This window comes from Lissotriton helveticus, chromosome 2_1, assembly GCF_964261635.1.
Source record: "Lissotriton helveticus chromosome 2_1, aLisHel1.1, whole genome shotgun sequence".
Classification (NCBI taxonomy): domain Eukaryota; kingdom Metazoa; phylum Chordata; class Amphibia; order Caudata; family Salamandridae; genus Lissotriton; species Lissotriton helveticus.
In genome coordinates this window covers 6,490,949-6,512,599 of record NC_136059.1, presented here as the reverse complement: position 1 = coordinate 6,512,599, position 21,651 = coordinate 6,490,949, and the positions used below count along the sequence as shown (strand labels likewise).

Here is a 21,651-nt window from a genome sequence, read left to right as displayed (position 1 = left end):
ATATATATATATATATATATATATATATATATATATATATATATATATATATATATATATATATATGCCACAAGAACATTCCTCGTCCATAAGAACTCAGGACCCCACTCGGGACACTAGGACTGGGGTGGAATCACTTACCTGCAAGTCGTGTATAGGGCATGCTGGTACCTGTAGTTAGCCAACGCTGCTGCGGTGCTGTTCGTGAATCCAACCCCGCCCACCTGAACAGCCAATCCAGGCAGTACGTAAGGACATATAACAAAGACTATTTTGGCGTTTTGAACTGTAGCTGGGGCTGGCATCTGAGGAAGGTATTACACCGAAACGCGTCATGCCAGAGCTCCGTTGGAATAAAGACCCATCCTACATTCCCCGCTGTGTCTCTCCGGTTCTTTTATCTTGAAGAATCTTTTGTGGCATATATATATATATATATATATATATATAAAACACTCCACCAATGCCAGTACGAGAGTTGCAGCTGTCACGAGCGGTCCAGGTCAGGTCACCGGCAGACCTCAATATTTACTCCGAATCACCTCTCATACAAAGAAGTTCACCTGTCCATGTAACAAATGATATGTGGGTAGCACCATACATGAGGCCAAAAAAAGAGTGCTAGAACACCTGCGGGCTATCTGCTCCCACAACAAACAATACCCCATTGCTAGACATTTCTTTGACACACACATGCAGGATAAAACCATGATGCATATGGTGGTTATACATTGTGTTGACCTGGGAGTAAGAGGAGATAACTATGAGTTATCTTTAAGAAAACTCGAATCTAAGTACATCATTGATTTCCAATGCCTGTCCCCGATGGGGTTAAATATGAGTGAAGAATTATCAGTTCACCTACATGAATGAGAAATGTACAATATATTATAACATGTAGGATGTTAAGTCAGCCGTCTGTTTTGATTTTAATATTTTAATCTTTTTAGATGGCATTGGAGAACTAGGTGACAGTTCGTATGAAATCATCGGGATGACATTTACCTGCTTTGAGGTCTGGTTCTGGAACATTATGCCCATTGGGACAAGAACTTTATGTGGAACCATATGAATTATCGTATTGGTATTAGTAATATTTCAATTATACAATATTGAGGGCCCACTGGGGCGTGATCCGAATATTGTAAATATTGTAAATATGTAAATATGATGAATACACCGACCAGCCCACTTGGGCAAAATTTATGTTTGTGGGGCTAAAACCTATCAGAATACAGGTTCTGTGATGATGAATTTGGAAATATCCAATTATCAAAGGGATTGTATGTACATTATGCCAATCATCGAATCACCCCGTATCAAATGTCACTATGTTAATACTTTTGATATCGGTATAATATGAACACTGTCTGTCGGTATATCTGAATTAAGTGTAAATAATCAAAAACTTGAACAATATTGAAATGTATTTTCTACAAATTATAGAATCAAATACGCTATAATTATTAAATGAGGATTAATATTTATGCAGCAAAATACAGCATAAGTTGTGTATATTGAAATATTCTCGATGCATTACACTGTTAAGTTAGGTAATTGACTCAACAAAGATGTCCTCCATGCCTACACTGTTTGTCACATGATCTGCACTTAGGGTGTGTTTTGGGATTTTAAAAATGGCTGTTGTTGTCGGCCTGACGAGCGTGATCAAGCCATACTGGTGAAACGCGTTGTGACTTTTCTCTTGTCGAAATAAATGCCGTTTTTCCATTAAAGATGTGGTGATCTGTACGCTCCTGCATGGGCTCTCTCATTCCAGGCAACCTTTGTGATGGATATATATATATATATATATATATATATATATATATATATATATATATATATATATATATATACTCCGAATCACCTCTCATACAAAGAAGTTCACCTGGACACTCAGCGCTTGCTAATAATCCTTTATTTCGACAAGAGAAAAGTCACGACGCGTTTCACAATTACGGCTTGATCACGCTCGTCAGGCCGACAACAACAGCCATTTTTGAAATCCCAAAACACACCCTAAGTGCAGATCATGTGACAAACAGTGTAGGCATGGAGGACATCTTCGTCGAGTCAATTACCTAACTGAACAGTCTAATGCATCGAGAATATTTCAATATACACAACTTATGCTGTATTTTGCTGCATATATATTAATCCTCATTTAATAATTATAGCGTATTTGATACTATAATTTGTAGAAAATACATTTCAATGTTGTTCAAGTTTTTGATTATTTACACTTAATTCAGATATACCGACAGACGGTGTTCATATTATACCGATATCAAAAGTATTAACATAGTGACATTTGATACAGGGTGATTCGATGATCAGCATAATGTACATACAATCCCTTTGATAATTGGGTATTTCCAAATTCATCCTCACAGAACCTGTATTCTAAATTTTTCCCAAGTGGGCGGGTCGGTGTATTCATCATATTTACATATTTACAATATTTACAATATTCGGATCACGCCCCAGTGGGCCCTCAATATTGTATAATTGAAATATTACTAATACCAATACGATAATTCATATGGTTCCACATAAAGTTCTTGTCCCAATGGGCATAATGTTCCAGAACCAGACCTCAAAGCAGGTAAATGCCATCCCGATGATTTCATACGAACTGTCACCTAGTTCTCCAATGCCATCTAAAAAGATGAAAATATTAAAATCAAAACAGACGGCTGACTTAACATCCTACATGTTATAATATATTGTACATTTCTCATTCATGTAGGTGAACTGATAATTCTTCACTCATATTTAACCCCATCGGGGACAGGCATAGGCAATCAATGATGTACTTAGATTCGAGTTTTCTTAATGATAACTCATAGTTACCTCCTCTTACTCCCAGGTCAACACAATCTATAACCACTATACGCATCATGGTTTCATCCTGCATGTGTATGTCAAAGAAATGTCTAGCAATGGGGTATTGTTTGTTGTGGGAGCGGATAGCCCGCAGGTGTTCTAGCACTCTTTTTTTGGCCTCATGTTTGGTGCTACCCACATACCATTTGTTACATGGACATATTAGTACATAAACACTGTGGGGGGTGTTGCACGTAAGAAGTTTTCGAATAACAAATTCTCTGGTCGTTCCAGGAATAGTTAGAACTTTACAGTCATGACTGTGCTTGCACGCTTTGCACTTCCCACAGTGTTTAAAACCCACACGGGCTTTCTAGTCCTTTTTACCAAGTTTGGTGACATAATCCTGGCTTAGTTCGTCCCGTAAGGTTCTCCCTTTTCCGAACGTAATCTGTGGATTCTCATTGAGATACCTTTTCAGATGTTCATCTGTGCTCAGAACATGCCAATGTTTTTTGAGAATTCTACGGACTTCGTATGATTGTCCTGAGAATGTAGTTATGAATCTAATGGTATCTGACTCATCTTTTCTCTCTCTTGGGTGCAACAGTTCCTCCCTGGTTTTCGTACTAACACGTTGTACCGCTTTGTCAATCACATGCTTACTATAGCCACGGCTCAAGAATCGCTGACATATAATCTCCTTTTCTCCCCCAAACCCCTCCTGTGTACTACAATTTCTCCTGGCGCGTAATAATTCGCCGTACGGAATACTGTACACTAAGTTTCTCGGATGGCAACTTGAGGCTCTTAGAATGCTGTTGCCTGCTGTACTCTTTCTGAATAATTTCGTGGTCAGTATGTTATTTTTCACTTCCACTTTAACATCCAGAAATTCCATATTGTCTTGACTGATATGTTCTGTCAGTTGCAAATTGAGACAATTCATATTTAATTTGTCAACAAATTGCTTCGCTGAAGTGGCATCACCATTCCAAATAAAAAAGATGTCGTCAATGTACCGCAGCCACAGGGCTACATTGTCAAATTCAGCCATCTACCTGACGACCTGCTCCTCCACCAGCCCATGAAAAGATTCGCATAGCTGGGGAGGAAGCAGGTCCCCATGGCCGTGCCCTGTGACTGCCGGTACATGACATCATCAAAATAAAAAGAATTGTTATTTAGACAGAATTCTATCATTGCCACAATCATTTGTGAATGGTATAGTCAAGAAATCGACCTGGTCTTCAAAAAGTGTCTCACTGCTTCCAGACCCAGGTTGTGTTGAATGCTGGCGTAGAGACTACTCACATCCAGAGTTACTAGAGTGAAGTTAGTCTCCCAATGAATCTCATTGATGATACTCAAAAAGTGAGTAGTGTCCCTAATGTACGATGGTAATGCAATCACAAAAGGTCTTAAATAATGAGCGATGTATCTAGATGTGTTTTCCAACAGTGATCCTATAGAAGATACTATGGGACGTCCCGGTGGGTTGGATTGGTCTTTGTGTAATTTTGGGAGAAGATATAAGATTGGTATCTTGGGATGGGCACAGTATAAATACTGATATTCCTCCCATTCTATCAACCCTTGCTCCCTCCATTCCAACAGTAACTCTCTGAAAAGAGTATAAGATTCCAATAGTGTATCTTTGTTGCATTTGCAGTAACATCTTTCATCATTTAATTGTCTGAATCCTTCAGAGAGGTCTTTGTGTTTATCAAGAACAACGACATTCCCCCCATTGTCAGATTGTCGTATGACAATTTCATTGTCAGACCTGAGTGATTCCATGGCATTATATTGGCTAGATGACAAGTTTTTGTTAGAATTCGATGTCTTCTTATAACGTATTTTTAGCAAGTCATTTAAAACCCCTTTTTCAAATACGTCAATAGCGTCACATTGTATTGCTGGCAAAAATACAGATTTAGGTTTGAACTTTGAACCTGGATTAATATCATAATCAGTTCCCCACGTATCCCTTTCAGGTACATTGTCTGGATCGGTCTCTCCCATATGTAGTTCATGTAATAATTCCACATCATTCACATCAAGATTGCTAAGAAAATTAGTATTACTCACAGTTCCTTTATCTTTCGGTTTCGTGCAGAACCATTTCTTCAATTTAAGTTTTCGTGAGAATAGAAAGAGGTCAATATGTGTTTGTGCAAAGTTTAAATTCTGGGAAGGGAAAAATGACAAGTCCCGTGTTAAGGTTTCTCTCTCCTCCTTTGTCAGGATCCGCTGTGAAAGGTTGACGACAGTCATACTCATTTCTGGTTTTTGCTCCTTGTTGCCATTCCCATTGGAGCTTGTGCGGCGTTTGTGCCTCCTCTTTTTTGCCTGTTTGTTGTGTTGGTTCCTCCTCTGTTTGTACGACCTCGACCTCTTTGATTCCCCCCTTCCTGAAATGTTTCTGTCCTGTTTTGACTCATCATTTGGAATTGTAACAACAAATTTGGCTTCTTTTTTGGATCTGTCACAGATTCCTGAATTGTTCCAGTTTTGGAAGAGACAGAGCACTCTGAAATATTTCCATCCAATATGTCACTTTCCACCACTTCAGGCCGAACTCCCATTTTGGTAGGATTCACAATCGCCATCCCCGTTTTTTTATCAAAAAGGTGATCATATTTTTTCTGGAATGTTAGGGTCCGCCCCGATTGATAATCTTTGAAATCACGAATGAATTTCCATCGTTTTTTTGCCGTTACTTCTTGTTCCAGCTTCTCCATTTTTATTGCCAGATTTTTCAAATGTTCATCCAGTGCTTCTTTAGACATGATAGAACCAATGTCCGCCAGAAGTTTTTCAATTTCTATCAAAAGTTTGGCACGATCCTTAAGAGCATATTTCGCAAGGATTTTCATCATGATATTAGAACAGGCTGCAAAGTTGTCCGACCATTCCTCTAGCATATCCTGATCGGGATTCTCATAGGTTGGAATGGTAAAAATTCTAAGACCTCTAGGGACCCTTTTAACTTCAATATATCTTTGAAGGGGCTCCGCCTCCCACCACTTGGAGAGTTCCTTTTTATAAAGTCTTTCCAACATATTTAATTTGGTTTGTAAAGTTACTTCCAAAGTGATATTCGCCGAAATTTGTACATCCTCCATGATATCCTGTATCTGTGAAGAATAGTTCATCAGCCGTCTGTTTACGACGAGCATCTAAGTCTCCTGCCATGTTGTTCCGTATAGGCAAGCAAACGCTGTGCGCGTGTCGTGGCTTGTAATTGTTTGTAAGCCCACACACGCTCTCCGTCACCCGGGTGATTTACGTTAAATACGGCAGATTAACAGGACTCGCACAAACCCTTCTCAAAATCCCTGTAAGTGTCTCCCACTCACCGGCTTTCTTTTAGGAAATGCACGTCCAGCCACCACCACAAATGTATATTTCGTAGGTAGATACGCCGTTCGTCTACACCCTTCAATTCACGGTGTTGTTTTCGGTCGTTCTTCGGGCTGTAATTCTACAGTCCACACAAACGGTGTCCGCACACACAGGAGGTCAGCTGCAGCTCTCTTCCACTTAAAAACACTCCACCAATGCCAGTACGAGCGTTGCAGCTGTCACGAGCGGTCCAGGTCAGGTCACCGGCAGACCTCAATATTTACTCCGAATCACCTCTCATACAAAGAAGTTCACCTGTCCATGTAACAAATGATATGTGGGTAGCACCATACATGAGGCCAAAAAAAGAGTGCTAGAACACCTGCGGGCTATCTGCTCCCACAACAAACAATACCCCATTGCTAGACATTTCTTTGACACACACATGCAGGATAAAACCATGATGCATATGGTGGTTATACATTGTGTTGACCTGGGAGTAAGAGGAGATAACTATGAGTTATCTTTAAGAAAACTCGAATCTAAGTACATCATTGATTTCCAATGCCTGTCCCCGATGGGGTTAAATATGAGTGAAGAATTATCAGTTCACCTACATGAATGAGAAATGTACAATATATTATAACATGTAGGATGTTAAGTCAGCCGTCTGTTTTGATTTTAATATTTTAATCTTTTTAGATGGCATTGGAGAACTAGGTGACAGTTCGTATGAAATCATCGGGATGACATTTACCTGCTTTGAGGTCTGGTTCTGGAACATTATGCCCATTGGGACAAGAACTTTATGTGGAACCATATGAATTATCGTATTGGTATTAGTAATATTTCAATTATACAATATTGAGGGCCCACTGGGGCGTGATCCGAATATTGTAAATATTGTAAATATGTAAATATGATGAATACACCGACCAGCCCACTTGGGCAAAATTTATGTTTGTGGGGCTAAAACCTATCAGAATACAGGTTCTGTGATGATGAATTTGGAAATATCCAATTATCAAAGGGATTGTATGTACATTATGCCAATCATCGAATCACCCCGTATCAAATGTCACTATGTTAATACTTTTGATATCGGTATAATATGAACACTGTCTGTCGGTATATCTGAATTAAGTGTAAATAATCAAAAACTTGAACAATATTGAAATGTATTTTCTACAAATTATAGAATCAAATACGCTATAATTATTAAATGAGGATTAATATTTATGCAGCAAAATACAGCATAAGTTGTGTATATTGAAATATTCTCGATGCATTACACTGTTAAGTTAGGTAATTGACTCAACAAAGATGTCCTCCATGCCTACACTGTTTGTCACATGATCTGCACTTAGGGTGTGTTTTGGGATTTTAAAAATGGCTGTTGTTGTCGGCCTGACGAGCGTGATCAAGCCATACTGGTGAAACGCGTTGTGACTTTTCTCTTGTCGAAATAAAGGATTATTATCAAGCGCTGAGTGTCCAGGTGAACTTCTTTGTATGAGAGGTGATTCGGAGTATATATATATATATATATATATATATATATATATATATATATATATATATATATATATATCCATCACAAAGGTTGCCTGGAATGAGAGAGCCCATGCAGGAGCGTACAGATCACCACATCTTTAATGGAAAAACGGCATTTGGAAACAGCGCAGAGGTGTCTTGCTGAAAGTCAGTCCTGTGCCCGACGCGTTTCATGCTTACGAGCATTTCATCAGGGGCTCGCAGGTTTGAACAGGAATCACAGGTGGCAGCTGTTTAAAGGCACCATGTATTTTATTGTCCCGCCCAGATGGGCGTGGCCACAACCGTGGCCTTCTGGATCTTGTTGTGCCAAATAATTTTAACTCCAGTGAGCCGCTGCAACCAGGCTCCAAATATCAATAAAATAAATGCCCAAGTGGGTAGCAAAGGCTTGCCTCTCGCCGCTTCTCGTGCTCCAAATGTTGAACCAAGGGTCTCTCCTGTCCACATGTTGCAGCGTTTAGGGCGTAGCAACTGGGCTGTTAAACAACAGCGGGGCTTCACTCACAGCTCAGGCTGCGCTGCTACATATCCATCACAAAGGTTGCCTGGAATGAGAGAGCCCACGCAGGAGTGTACAGATCACCACATCTTTAATGGAAAAACGGCATTTGGAAACAGCGCAGAGGTGTCTTGCTGAAAGTCAGTCCTGTGCCCGACGCGTTTCATGCTTACGAGTATTTCATCAGGGGCTCGCAGGTTTGAACAGGAATCACAGGTGGCAGCTGTTTAAAGGCACCATGTATTTCATTGTCCCGCCCAGATGGGCGTGGCCACGACCGTGGCCTTCTGGATCTTGTTGTGCCAAATAATTTTAACTCCAGTGAGCCGCTGCAACCAGGCTCCAAATATCAATAAAATAAATGCCCAAGTGGGTAGCAAAGGCTTGCCTCTCGCCGCTTCTCGTGCTCCAAATGTTGAACCAAGGGTCTCCCCTGTCCACATGTTGCAGCGTTTAGGGCGTAGCAACTGGGCTGTTAAACAACAGCGGGGCTTCACTCGCAGCTCAGGCTGCGCTGCTACATATCCATCACAAAGGTTGCCTGGAATGAGAGAGCCCACGCAGGAGTGTACAGATCACCACATCTTTAATGGAAAAACGGCATTTGGAAACAGCGCAGAGGTGTCTTGCTGAAAGTCAGTCCTGTGCCCGACGCGTTTCATGCTTACGAGCATTTCATCAGGGGCTCGCAGGTTTGAACAGGAATCACAGGTGGCAGCTGTTTAAAGGCACCATGTATTTCATTGTCCCGCCCAGATGGGCGTGGCCACGACCGTGGCCTTCTGGATCTTGTTGTGCCAAATAATTTTAACTCCAGTGAGCCGCTGCAACCAGGCTCCAAATATCAATAAAATAAATGCCCAAGTGGGTAGCAAAGGCTTGCCTCTCGCCGCTTCTCGTGCTCCAAATGTTGAACCAAGGGTCTCTCCTGTCCACATGTTGCAGCGTTTAGGGCGTAGCAACTGGGCTGTTAAACAACAGCGGGGCTTCACTCGCAGCTCAGGCTGCGCTGCTACATATCCATCACAAAGGTTGCCTGGAATGAGAGAGCCCACGCAGGAGTGTACAGATCACCACATCTTTAATGGAAAAACGGCATTTGGAAACAGCGCAGAGGTGTCTTGCTGAAAGTCAGTCCTGTGCCCGACGCGTTTCATGCTTACGAGCATTTCATCAGGGGCTCGCAGGTTTGAACAGGAATCACAGGTGGCAGCTGTTTAAAGGCACCATGTATTTCATTGTCCCGCCCAGATGGGCGTGGCCACGACCGTGGCCTTCTGGATCTTGTTGTGCCAAATAATTTTAACTCCAGTGAGCCGCTGCAACCAGGCTCCAAATATCAATAAAATAAATGCCCAAGTGGGTAGCAAAGGCTTGCCTCTCGCCGCTTCTCGTGCTCCAAATGTTGAACCAAGGGTCTCTCCTGTCCACATGTTGCAGCGTTTAGGGCGTAGCAACTGGGCTGTTAAACAACAGCGGGGCTTCACTCGCAGCTCAGGCTGCGCTGCTACATATCCATCACAAAGGTTGCCTGGAATGAGAGAGCCCACGCAGGAGTGTACAGATCACCACATCTTTAATGGAAAAACGGCATTTGGAAACAGCGCAGAGGTGTCTTGCTGAAAGTCAGTCCTGTGCCCGACGCGTTTCATGCTTACGAGCATTTCATCAGGGGCTCGCAGGTTTGAACAGGAATCACAGGTGGCAGCTGTTTAAAGGCACCATGTATTTCATTGTCCCGCCCAGATGGGCGTGGCCACGACCGTGGCCTTCTGGATCTTGTTGTGCCAAATAATTTTAACTCCAGTGAGCCGCTGCAACCAGGCTCCAAATATCAATAAAATAAATGCCCAAGTGGGTAGCAAAGGCTTGCCTCTCGCCGCTTCTCGTGCTCCAAATGTTGAACCAAGGGTCTCTCCTGTCCACATGTTGCAGCGTTTAGGGCGTAGCAACTGGGCTGTTAAACAACAGCGGGGCTTCACTCGCAGCTCAGGCTGCGCTGCTACATATCCATCACAAAGGTTGCCTGGAATGAGAGAGCCCACGCAGGAGTGTACAGATCACCACATCTTTAATGGAAAAACGGCATTTGGAAACAGCGCAGAGGTGTCTTGCTGAAAGTCAGTCCTGTGCCCGACGCGTTTCATGCTTACGAGCATTTCATCAGGGGCTCGCAGGTTTGAACAGGAATCACAGGTGGCAGCTGTTTAAAGGCACCATGTATTTCATTGTCCCGCCCAGATGGGCGTGGCCACGACCGTGGCCTTCTGGATCTTGTTGTGCCAAATAATTTTAACTCCAGTGAGCCGCTGCAACCAGGCTCCAAATATCAATAAAATAAATGCCCAAGTGGGCATTTATTTTATTGATATTTGGAGCCTGGTGCCAAGCCAAGTGGGCATTTATTTTATTGATATTTGGAGCCTGGTTGCAGCGGCTCACTGGAGTTAAAATTATTTGGCACAACAAGATCCAGAAGGCCACGGTCGTGGCCACGCCCATCTGGGCGGGACAATGAAATACATGGTGCCTTTAAACAGCTGCCACCTGTGATTCCTGTTCAAACCTGCGAGCCCCTGATGAAATGCTCGTAAGCATGAAACGCGTCGGGCACAGGACTGACTTTCAGCAAGACACCTCTGCGCTGTTTCCAAATGCCGTTTTTCCATTAAAGATGTGGTGATCTGTACACTCCTGCGTGGGCTCTCTCATTCCAGGCAACCTTTGTGATGGATATGTAGCAGCGCAGCCTGAGCTGCGAGTGAAGCCCCGCTGTTGTTTAACAGCCCAGTTGCTACGCCCTAAACGCTGCAACATGTGGACAGTAGAGACCCTTGGTTCAACATTTGGAGCACGAGAAGCGGCGAGAGGCAAGCCTTTGCTACCCACTTGGGCATTTATTTTATTGATATTTGGAGCCTGGTTGCAGCGGCTCACTGGAGTAAAAATTATTTGGCACAACAAGATCCAGAAGGCCACGGTCGTGGCCACGCCCATCTGGGTGGGACAATGAAATACATGGTGCCTTTAAACAGCTGCCACCTGTGATTCCTGTTCAAACCTGCGAGCCCCTGATGAAATGCTCGTAAGCATGAAACGCGTCGGGCACAGGACTGACTTTCAGCAAGACACCTCTGCGCTGTTTCCAAATGCCGTTTTTCCATTAAAGATGTGGTGATCTGTACACTCCTGCGTGGGCTCTCTCATTCCAGGCAACCTTTGTGATGGATATGTAGCAGCGCAGCCTGAGCTGCGAGTGAAGCCCCGCTGTTGTTTAACAGCCCAGTTGCTACGCCCTAAACGCTGCAACATGTGGACAGGAGAGACCCTTGGTTCAACATTTGGAGCACGAGAAGCGGCGAGAGGCAAGCCTTTGCTACCCACTTGGGCATTTATTTTATTGATATTTGGAGCCTGGTTGCAGCGGCTCACTGGAGTTAAAATTATTTGGCACAACAAGATCCAGAAGGCCACGGTCGTGGCCACGCCCATCTGGGCGGGACAATGAAATACATGGTGCCTTTAAACAGCTGCCACCTGTGATTCCTGTTCAAACCTGCGAGCCCCTGATGAAATGCTCGTAAGCATGAAACGCGTCGGGCACAGGACTGACTTTCAGCAAGACACCTCTGCGCTGTTTCCAAATGCCGTTTTTCCATTAAAGATGTGGTGATCTGTACACTCCTGCGTGGGCTCTCTCATTCCAGGCAACCTTTGTGATGGATATATATATATATATATATATATATACGCCAACACTCCCTTGAGGCACCGTGTGAACAGCACTCCGAAGAAGAAAAATGGACACCAATCCGGTAATCTGTGCAGCAAAGTTTTTCTTTTATTATATCATTTGCAGTGTCAAGGGTGCCGCGATCCGATGCGTTTCGGCGATCCTGTCGCCTTGCTCACCATATATATATGTCCAAGAAACCAGGTTGCCCATGGTGAGGAGCCCAATCGTTAACATACTTCGTGCAGCGGGGTCCACAGTAAAATTACGTTCTCTAATCTGGCATTTTATCAATCAGCAGGCTTTACGCGTTTCAGAGACAAATCCTTGTTCACAAGCCGTAACAAACAATACGCAACAACTAGAAGTGTGGGACACCTGCTTTTTAATAACCAACAGTCACGCCCACATCGGCAGGATCACCCACCTTCTATGACGTATACGCTGTTGCATTGTGGGACTAGCAGTCCAAACTTTTGTAATTAAACCCTTGTGGGCGCCGCTGTGTATGAAAAAATATTTCTTTATCTTCCCCAGTGGGTAAATGTCAGATAGGAAAGCCAAATCTTCTGTAATAGTACAACACGCGCTGCTGAAAGTTACCGTTCCAAATGCAGCACCCGGTTCTCCTGGCTCTACAGGTCCGCTCCATTGCGGCAGTGCATCCTAGCAGCAAGGGCAGAGAGGCTAAACAATCCAAGAAACCAGGTTACCCTTGGTGAGGAGCCCACTCGGTAACATACTTCGTGCAGCGGCGTCTACAGCAAAATTACGTTCTCTAATCTGGCATTTTATCAATCAGCAAGCTTTACACATTTCGGAGACAAATCCTTGTTCACAAGCCTTAACAAACAATACGCAGCAACTAGAAGTGTGGAATACCTGCCTTTTAATAACCAACAGTCACACCCACATCGGCAGAATCACCCGCCTTCTATGACGTATACGCTGTTGCATTGTGGTACTAGCAGTCCAAAATTTTGTAATTAAACCCTTGTGGGTGCCGCTCTGTATGAAAAATATTGTCTTTATCTTCCCCAGTGGGTAAATGTCTGATAGGAAAGCCAAATCTTCTGTAATAGCACAACACGCGCTGCTGAAAGGTACCGTCCCAAATGCAGCACCGGGTTCTCCCGACACTGCTGGTCTGCTCCATTGCGGCAGTGCATCCTCGCGGCTAGGGCACAGCCGCTAAACAATCCAAGAAACCAGGTTACCCTTGGTGAGGAGCCCATTCGGCAACAAACTTTGTGCAGCGGGGTCTACAGCAAAATTACGTTATCTAAACTGGAATGTTATCAATCAGCAGGCTTTACGCGTTTCGGAGACAAATCCTTGTTCACAAGCCTTAACACACAATACGCAGCAACTAGATGTGTGGAACACCTGCTTTCAAACAGTCACGCCCACATCGGCAGGATCACCCACCGTCTATGACGTATGCGATGTTGCATTGTTGTACTACCAGTCCAAACTTTTGTAATTAAAACCTTGTGGGCGCCGCTGTGTATGAAAAATAATGACTTTATCTTCCCCAGTGGGTAATTGTCAGAATAAAAAGCCATATCTTCTGTAATGGTACAATACGCGCTGCTGAAAGTTACCGTCCCAAATGCAGCCCCGGGTTCTCCCGACACTGCAGGTCCGCTCTATTGCGGCAGTGCATCCTCGCGGCTAGGACACAGCCGCTAAACAATCCAAGAAACCAGGTTGCCCTTGGTGAGGAGCCCACTCACTAACATACTTCGTGCAGCGGGGTCTACAGCAAAATTACGTTCACTGTTGATTGATAAAATGCCAGATTAGAGAACATCATTTTACTGTAGTTATAGTTAGGACCTATTTTTCATAGGAAATCCACAACATTCTATTTGGAACAACTTTGGCGCCAGTTGACGAATCTTCATGAAATTTTCAAAACTAATGGCCTGCTCCGGTCTGCTCCTATCCTGAAAGTCTTGTGAAAGATTCCTGAAGCGGGGGCCGAGAAAAAGGGGGTCCCAAAACATGTTTTCACCATGCAATTTTCCATAGGAACTGTTCATCGCATATACAGCCCGAACTGCTGAACTTAATTACACCAAATTTGGCATAGAGGTAGTCCTTGGTTCAGACTCATGCCTTTTGCATAAATGTTGTAAATCCGTTCAATAGTTCCTGAGAAAATTACAATTAAAAGTCCATATGTATCTATGGCCACACAGGATCCGCGCACCCTGCCAAGCACGAGCTGTATGCCAGCTGGCTGTCAACACTCTAAACCAGCAAGTGTTATCAGCCATATTGTGCCTCGGTAGGACTGAGGCACAAGAAACCTAAATAAAAAAAGAGAAAAACTTGAAAAACATGAAAATGGGGCAGGGTAGAAACACCATGACCCCTAGGCCAGCTCAGGGTGTCCCACAAGGACCTCCACGGCCCCAAATTGTTTTTCTTTTTTTAAAATTGGCAAAATCTGCGCAGGGTGCGTGGATCTTGCCGATGGGAAAATAAACTAAGCGCAGGCACACGCGCTATATTGGTTAGTAGCCCCCGGGGTGGCCAAATCCTGGGGGCAATGAAATAATTTAGGTGGGGGGCCCTAAGCGGCACCCCCAACCCGAGGACCGCCACCCGATGGGGAATTTATTAAAAATTGTGTGGGGCTCATAGCCAATCCCAGCCCCAGGGACCGCCACCCCTGGGGCTTTTAACATCAGTGGGTGGGGGGCTCAAAGGCCCCCCCAAGGGACCGTCACCACCTGGGGCTTTTTGCTAATATATGCAGGGGATCTTGGCCCCCCGCAGCCCCGGGGACCGCCCCCCCTCGGGCTTTTTGTTTAAATGAAGAAACCTGTGTTGAGCCCCCCCACATGCCACAGGGACCGCCACCTCTCTGGGGCACTAAGTTGGACCACCATCCCCGGGGCTTTTCAAATGTTGGGAGGGGGCCACACGGCCCCCCTCCTGGAGCCCTTGATGGCCCTGGGGACCGCCACCCCACAGGGCCAGCTCCTGCACTGTCCCAGGGTGCCCACCCCGGGACACTGCCATTTGCAATGACAGGGCAGGAGCCTCGCAGCTCCAACCCTGTCATTGCAAACTGCTTTGCTTCATTGAAGCGAGAGCAGGGAAACCTACTCTTGCTTCAATGAAGCAAAGCAGATTGCTTTTCCACATGGGGAGCAGCATGTTAGCTGCTCCCCATGTGGAAAAGCAATGCCGGCTCCCGCAGGAGGTGGGGAGCCGGCTGGGACCGTGGTGGGAGTGGGGAACCCCCACGGTCCACAATGAAGAGGGCCAGCCCCGGGTGATGGGGTCCCCGGGGCTACAAGTGGCCCAGGAGGGGAGCCACACGGCCCCCCTCCCCTTATAATAAAAACTATAATAAAAAAAAAAGAGGCAGGCCAGCTCCTGGGGATGAAGTCCCTGGGGCCATAATAGGCCTGGGGATGGGTGCCTATCAGCAGGCAAATATAATACATACGAATCAATATGGACATAGCACACAGAACGCAATTTCCTGTGACTGTATACATATATGTTTCTTTTTATTGTTTTAATGTTTTCACAACTTGTTAAATTTTTTCTCTATTACTTCATTAAAAGTATCGCAATATAGCAGTATGGTCTGTAATTAATCAACCGTCTTCTAGATGGTGGTAGAAACCGTGATCTCTATCTTCTAACATTAAGGCTTTTTTCACATCTTTATTGACCCATAGAAACAAACACTCACGCTACGAATAACAGAAAGTATGTAACGACATATGTTTATGCTTTAATTGACACGGGCATCCGTACTCGCGAGCAGAGAAGGAGATAACTGCCCTGCCCTCAGGAAACCGGTAAGACATAATCGAATGTTAGAGTAGCCATACGCATGGTTTCCTTTTTGTAAACTGTCCGTTAGTAAATTAACCGCGAGTAAATATGCGCTAACACGCAACATTTAAAAGACGGGAGCACCAGGAATATTAACGTCACAGAGCGCCGAACTTAGTTTAATGCACACCACACCAAGAGCACAGTGATAAAGAGAAGCCTTTTTGATTAATCACTAGAAGATCATGTTTAACCTCATCCTAGAAAGCGCACAGAATAAACATTTAGAACTTTTCTTTACAGCACTTAATCACCTATCACAAGGTGGTGAAAATACTTTGGGGGTATGGCTCAGCAAGAATATATTATGTTTAATTCGTTCTTTAGATACTCCCCTGATGAAGGCTCATGCCAAAATGCATTGGTAAGAAGCAATACTATGAGGGCCAGATGTAAAAGCAATGCATTGTGGGATATGGAGTGCCACGTATAACCCATGAAGATATATGTGAGAATACAATACGTTAAAAGAAGTTAAACAACAAACTTGAAGAGAGAAAGAGAATTTTTTCTTTTGAAATTGGCTGTGTAAACAGCATTTTACACTTGTGCCCAGGGAGACATCCCAAGAATTTGAGGTTGCTACTAGAGAGCGATTCACACAATTTAGGCACTAACTCATATATTTAGTGAGACACTTTAAATTAGTCACTTAAACAGTCAATCACACAGCTAGTAAATCCTTTATCCAGACACTAATGCATCCACTCATTCTTCAATGCAGATTGCTATTTATATAATAATACATATTTAAATATCAAACCAAACCACATTCACTGGAACTGAGACATTTGCTCATTCTCCCCTGAGGCGGAAGCCGGGTGCTCTCCTATCTTTCCCTCCTGCTTTACTGTATATTTTGCTGGTAAGACGTTTTTAAAGCTGTAAATATTTTATTAAAACTGTACTTTTCTCTTACCCTGACTAAACTTCCCTGTATCCAGCTTGCACAGTCTGTAGAGCTGGGACGCCTCAGGGTAACCACCGCGCTTTATAAATTTTCTTTTCACTTTTCACTTTCACTGGATGATGTCATCAGTGATGTCATTTGAGATGTCATCAGTGATGTCACTGACCATGTCATGAGTGATGTAATAGGTGACATCATCAGCAGTGGATGCAGGCGCGCGAGTTATAGTTAGTAGAACTAACTATTCAATGGTTTTGTGCGAGTGAAATTTCCAGCTAACTATAACAGCCCTAAAACCTATGGTTTTTTCAGTATATATATATATATATATATATATATATATATATATATATATATATTTTCGAAAGGGCTGACAGCTAACATCCGCGCTGCAGTCACACAAGAAGACTCGCACTCCAGGGTCTGTGTTTTTAAAGATGTTTAATGGCGACGCGTTTCGACCAAACGGTCTTCTTCCAAAGCCAACCAAAATCAAATGTGTTCACCATTTTATGCATAAAGTGTTTCACATAATTACCAAGAAATAGAGGTAGGACTGCTCTATTTACAAGAACTACAAATGATAAGAACTACCATGAGGGTAGAAGACAGACTTTACCAAAGTTTACAAAACATGGGTTAAGTACTGTTTTTGACATGTTCGCCGTATACATATGCAAATTCATAAAATTTAAATTAAATTAGATTCAATCATTGTAATATAAATTATAGTTATGCACTGTACAGTGTAGAGTGGAAATCCTATTCAAAAATTTTTTTTGCAAACAGGATCTTCAAGATTTTACATAATACCTTGTCATGTTATCACGGCCAAGTGGCCACATTCTCCACAATGTAAAAGAATTTTGAGAATTTTTATGAATTAAACGTCACGGCCAAGTGGCCAAATCATAATGTCAATATTCCTCATTTGACTGCCTGGGTAGTTCTTAACATATTAGGCAGCACGACCTACTCCCTAGCTAAGGTAAGAACAGGCAATGTCTCAATAATATAACCGGAGTATCCGACACTATATAAGAGAAGAATGCCACCTCAACTTAACAAGCGAACCAAAATAAAGGGTGAAGGACTGAAATACCTCTTTCAGCCCTGTGGTGATAGTGAAAGTGAACCCTGTGTTGTCTAAAATCTACCTAGCCAGGTATGACATGAACAAGCACAATGGTGTGAGTGTGAGAAAAATTAAAATCATTGGTATTATCATCAGTACCCACATTTGGAAAAGGGACAGATCAATATATATAATGGGTTCGTAACATAATACAGAACCAGACATTTCAGACAGATTGGGATTGGTAAAGGGGCTTTGCGCCCATGAGTTCTAGGGGTACAGATGTTGTTTACCGACCTGTGTCAGAGAGAGCCCTCTCTGAACAGGTTTAGTGAGGGAGGGGAAGACAAACACATGTACCAGAGAAGGGGGAAAAAGACATGGTAACAGGAGGGGGAACAGGATCATTCAAGAACTTGTGCATAGTAGAAAATGGGCTCAACATATGGTCTTAGCCAATATGCACATGCAGTTCTTCGTCTTCGTTCAGACCAAAGGGGTTCATAGAGTCGAGGTGAATGATATATCGGGATTCCAGGATACGTAGCTGTTTAAGGCGGTTTCCCCCTCTGGGGTTTGCTGGGATCCTGTCAATGCCAAAAAAGGAAAACTGGTTAACATCACTGTTATGAACTCGAAGCCAGTGTCTAGCAGTTGCATAGGATAGATCTACATTTCTGATAGCACGCATGTGCTCAAGGATCCTCTTCTTTATAGGAAAGATGGTACTGCCTACATAGAATTTCGAGCAAGGACACATAATTACATACACACAGTGATCAGTGTTACAGTTCATAAATTTCGTGATACTCTCCGTTCTACCCGTGGGCAGTACATAGGTTTTCACATTGCGACTGGTTGCACAGGCTTTGCATTTTCCACATTTATAAAAGCCTTTTTGCTCTTTGAGCCAGTGTTTACTCTTCCCTGGGCTCTCAAAGTTACTTCTGACCAGCATATTTTGCAGGGAACGTGCCTTCCTGTAAGTAACCTGCGGTGAACTGTTAGTCAATTTCCCAATTACTGGATCACTTTGTACTATGTGCCAATGTTTCTTTAGGATACCTCGTATGCTAGCTGCCTCAACATTGAAAGATGTTATCATCCTGACATTGCTAGAGCCAGAAGACTCAGGTGGTTTGCTAACCTTTTTGGTTAAAAGTGACGCCCTGTTTCTAGTTTTCACCTGATTTTTGGCTTTTATGAGTGTCTGTTCTGAATAGCCCCTGGCTCTGAACCTCTGGATCATGCTCCCTTGTGCCTTTTCAAAGTTTTCATCATTGCTACAATTTCTCCTGGCCCTTAGGATCTCGCCATATGGGATGCTATCCTTTAAACTGTTAGGGTGGTGGCTCTTCGCATGCAAGATGCTATTTCCTGAGGTGGGTTTCCTGTATAGGTCTGTAACGATTTCCCCTTCTTTCACCCTGACTGTGACATCTAGGAAGTCCATCTCCACAGGATCTATCTTGCTCGTAAATCTAAGATTCACGTCATTCTTGTTGTTGTCTAGGAGAAATCTGTTCAGGTCTGTTCTTGACCCATCCCAGATCATAAAGATATCATCTATATATCTGGTGTAGAACACAATGTGACGGGTTGTGTCAACATTGTGTTCAGACCACAGGATCTGTTCCTCCCACCATCCCATTAGCATACAGGCAAAGCTAGGAGCAAAACAACTCCCCATAGCAGTCCCAACTTGTTGTTTGTACCAGATGTTGTCGAACAGAAAGAAATTGTTAGTTAAGCAAAATTTCAACATATCTAAAAGCATTTCAGTTTGGTTCAAATAGAAAATCGACCGGTCCCTCATGTAGTGTCTACAAGCATTGACACCATCACTGTGTTTAATACACGTGTACAGAGAAACCACGTCGATGGTGACCATGCAGTAACTGTCCTCCCATCTGATACCCTCAATCTTAGAGATGAAATCAGTACTATCTCTGCAGTAGGAGGGGAGATTTAACACATAAGGAGAAAGAAACGTGTCAAGAAAAATAGAAGTGTTTTCAAGAAGGCTCCCATTTGCAGATACTATTGGCCTTCCTGGGGGTTCACTTCTGTCCTTGTGGACCTTAGGTAACATGTAAAAACAGGGTGTAATGGGATGAAGTACATGAAGGAATCTAAACTCTGATTCGGACAGCAGGTCTCTGTCCCTCCAGGCCCTCAGCTTATCATGATATGTTGAAATGCTCAGGGTGTATTCCTCCCTATTCGCCTTCCTGTAATTACCTGACAGCTCCAGTTGTTTGCGGGCTTCCTGTTTGTATAGGTTAATGTCCCACAAAACAACATTGCCTCCCTTGTCTGAGGGTTTGATTATATAGCTCTTATCACTGTTTAATGTTTTTAGAGCTTCCCTCTGCTGTGGGCTAAGGTTGTGGGCATGTCTATTCTTGGTTCTCTCCCATAAGATAAGTAAGTCCCTGTTCACCACATCATGAAAGGTTTCCAGGTTGTCATGGGGTGTGATGGGGTTAAAGGTGGATTTGGGCCTGTGCTTAGTAGTATTCCTGCCACTCAATGTTAGTCCCATCCTGTTAAGAATTTCTTCATCATCCAAACCATTTACATCTTCCCCACATAGTTCAAATGCACTCGCTAAGCTGTCAACATCTCGTATTTGTAATGTTTTAGACAATTGTGTGCTGCAAATGTTACCATTACTTCTCTGTTCTAATGCACGTTTCTTTTTCATTTCAAACATTTTCATAAGTTTCAATTTACGGACAAAGAGGAACATGTCAATCCTTGTTTGGCTGTAATCGAAGTTGGCTGTGGGGCAGAAAGTCAAGCCCAACTCCAAAACCGATTTTTCAGCCTCAGTTAGGGTGTGGGGAGAGATGTTAATAATGGTCAAGTTTTGCTCACCCATCATTGTTGCTTGTTGTGTCGCTGCATTTTCCCACGCGACGTTCCTCCTCTTGTGTTGCTTCCCCCCACGCCTTGTTGCTTTCCTCTTGCGCTTCCTCCTCGTCCTCTTCCGTAAACCAGGTTTGGTGGTCTCCCCCTCAAAGTCTGAGCCGACTGTAAAAAATCATACTCCTCCATGGGTTTAAAGGAAAGCAAGCTCCGCCCACTTGTATCAAGACTTTCATCAAAGTCCGAATAATTTTCTGATCCGGATTCAGAGACTGTCACATTACGTTGTTGTCCCGCCAGTTGCTTGAATTGCTTGATAGCCGCATCATATTTTCTACCAAAGGTCAAGATACGTCCACTATATATATAAAAAACGAAAACGCCATTCACCATATCTCTTCTCCAGAAGGAATAACGAGAGTAAGCCCAAATTTTCGTGCAATTTTCTCCGGTGATTTATTTATTCATTCAATTACACCAGCCATCCGCCATAACGCGTTTCACCTCCCAAACGAGGCTTGATCACATGACGTGAATTGAAACAAAAAAGGGTTTTAAATACTCCCAAATGTAGGCGCGGCATATCATGCTTGTATTTAAAGTGACCAGTGCATATATACCATGTTAAATCAAAAACAGAATTGAGGGCAAGTGCCCATTAACTTCAATCCCATGTGTCTCAACATGTTTATCGACAATATGTAGAAATTAATTTTCACTCTCTGTACATAATTAGTTACATCTATACATGATTTGTAAAATCAATCATCTATATACAAAGTATTATCAAAAAAGACACTCATTATATGTTTATCAAAAGTATCAAAAATATAAAAAAAATACATATAAAAATATATATATATCTCTTAACTTCTATATAAAAGCACAACCTTTATATACATATGTTCACATTAAAATTTATCATGTATAAATATTTTGTGGCAATTGATAATCCATTTATGTAA

At 43.0% G+C, this 21,651-nt stretch overlaps 1 long non-coding RNA gene across 1 annotated transcript in view; it reads left to right on the top strand.

The window, feature by feature from the left end:
* The window catches only part of LOC144819173 (uncharacterized), a 152,636-nt gene that overhangs the window by 48,697 nt on the left and 82,288 nt on the right, over positions 1–21,651 (top strand). The window lies entirely within an intron of this gene.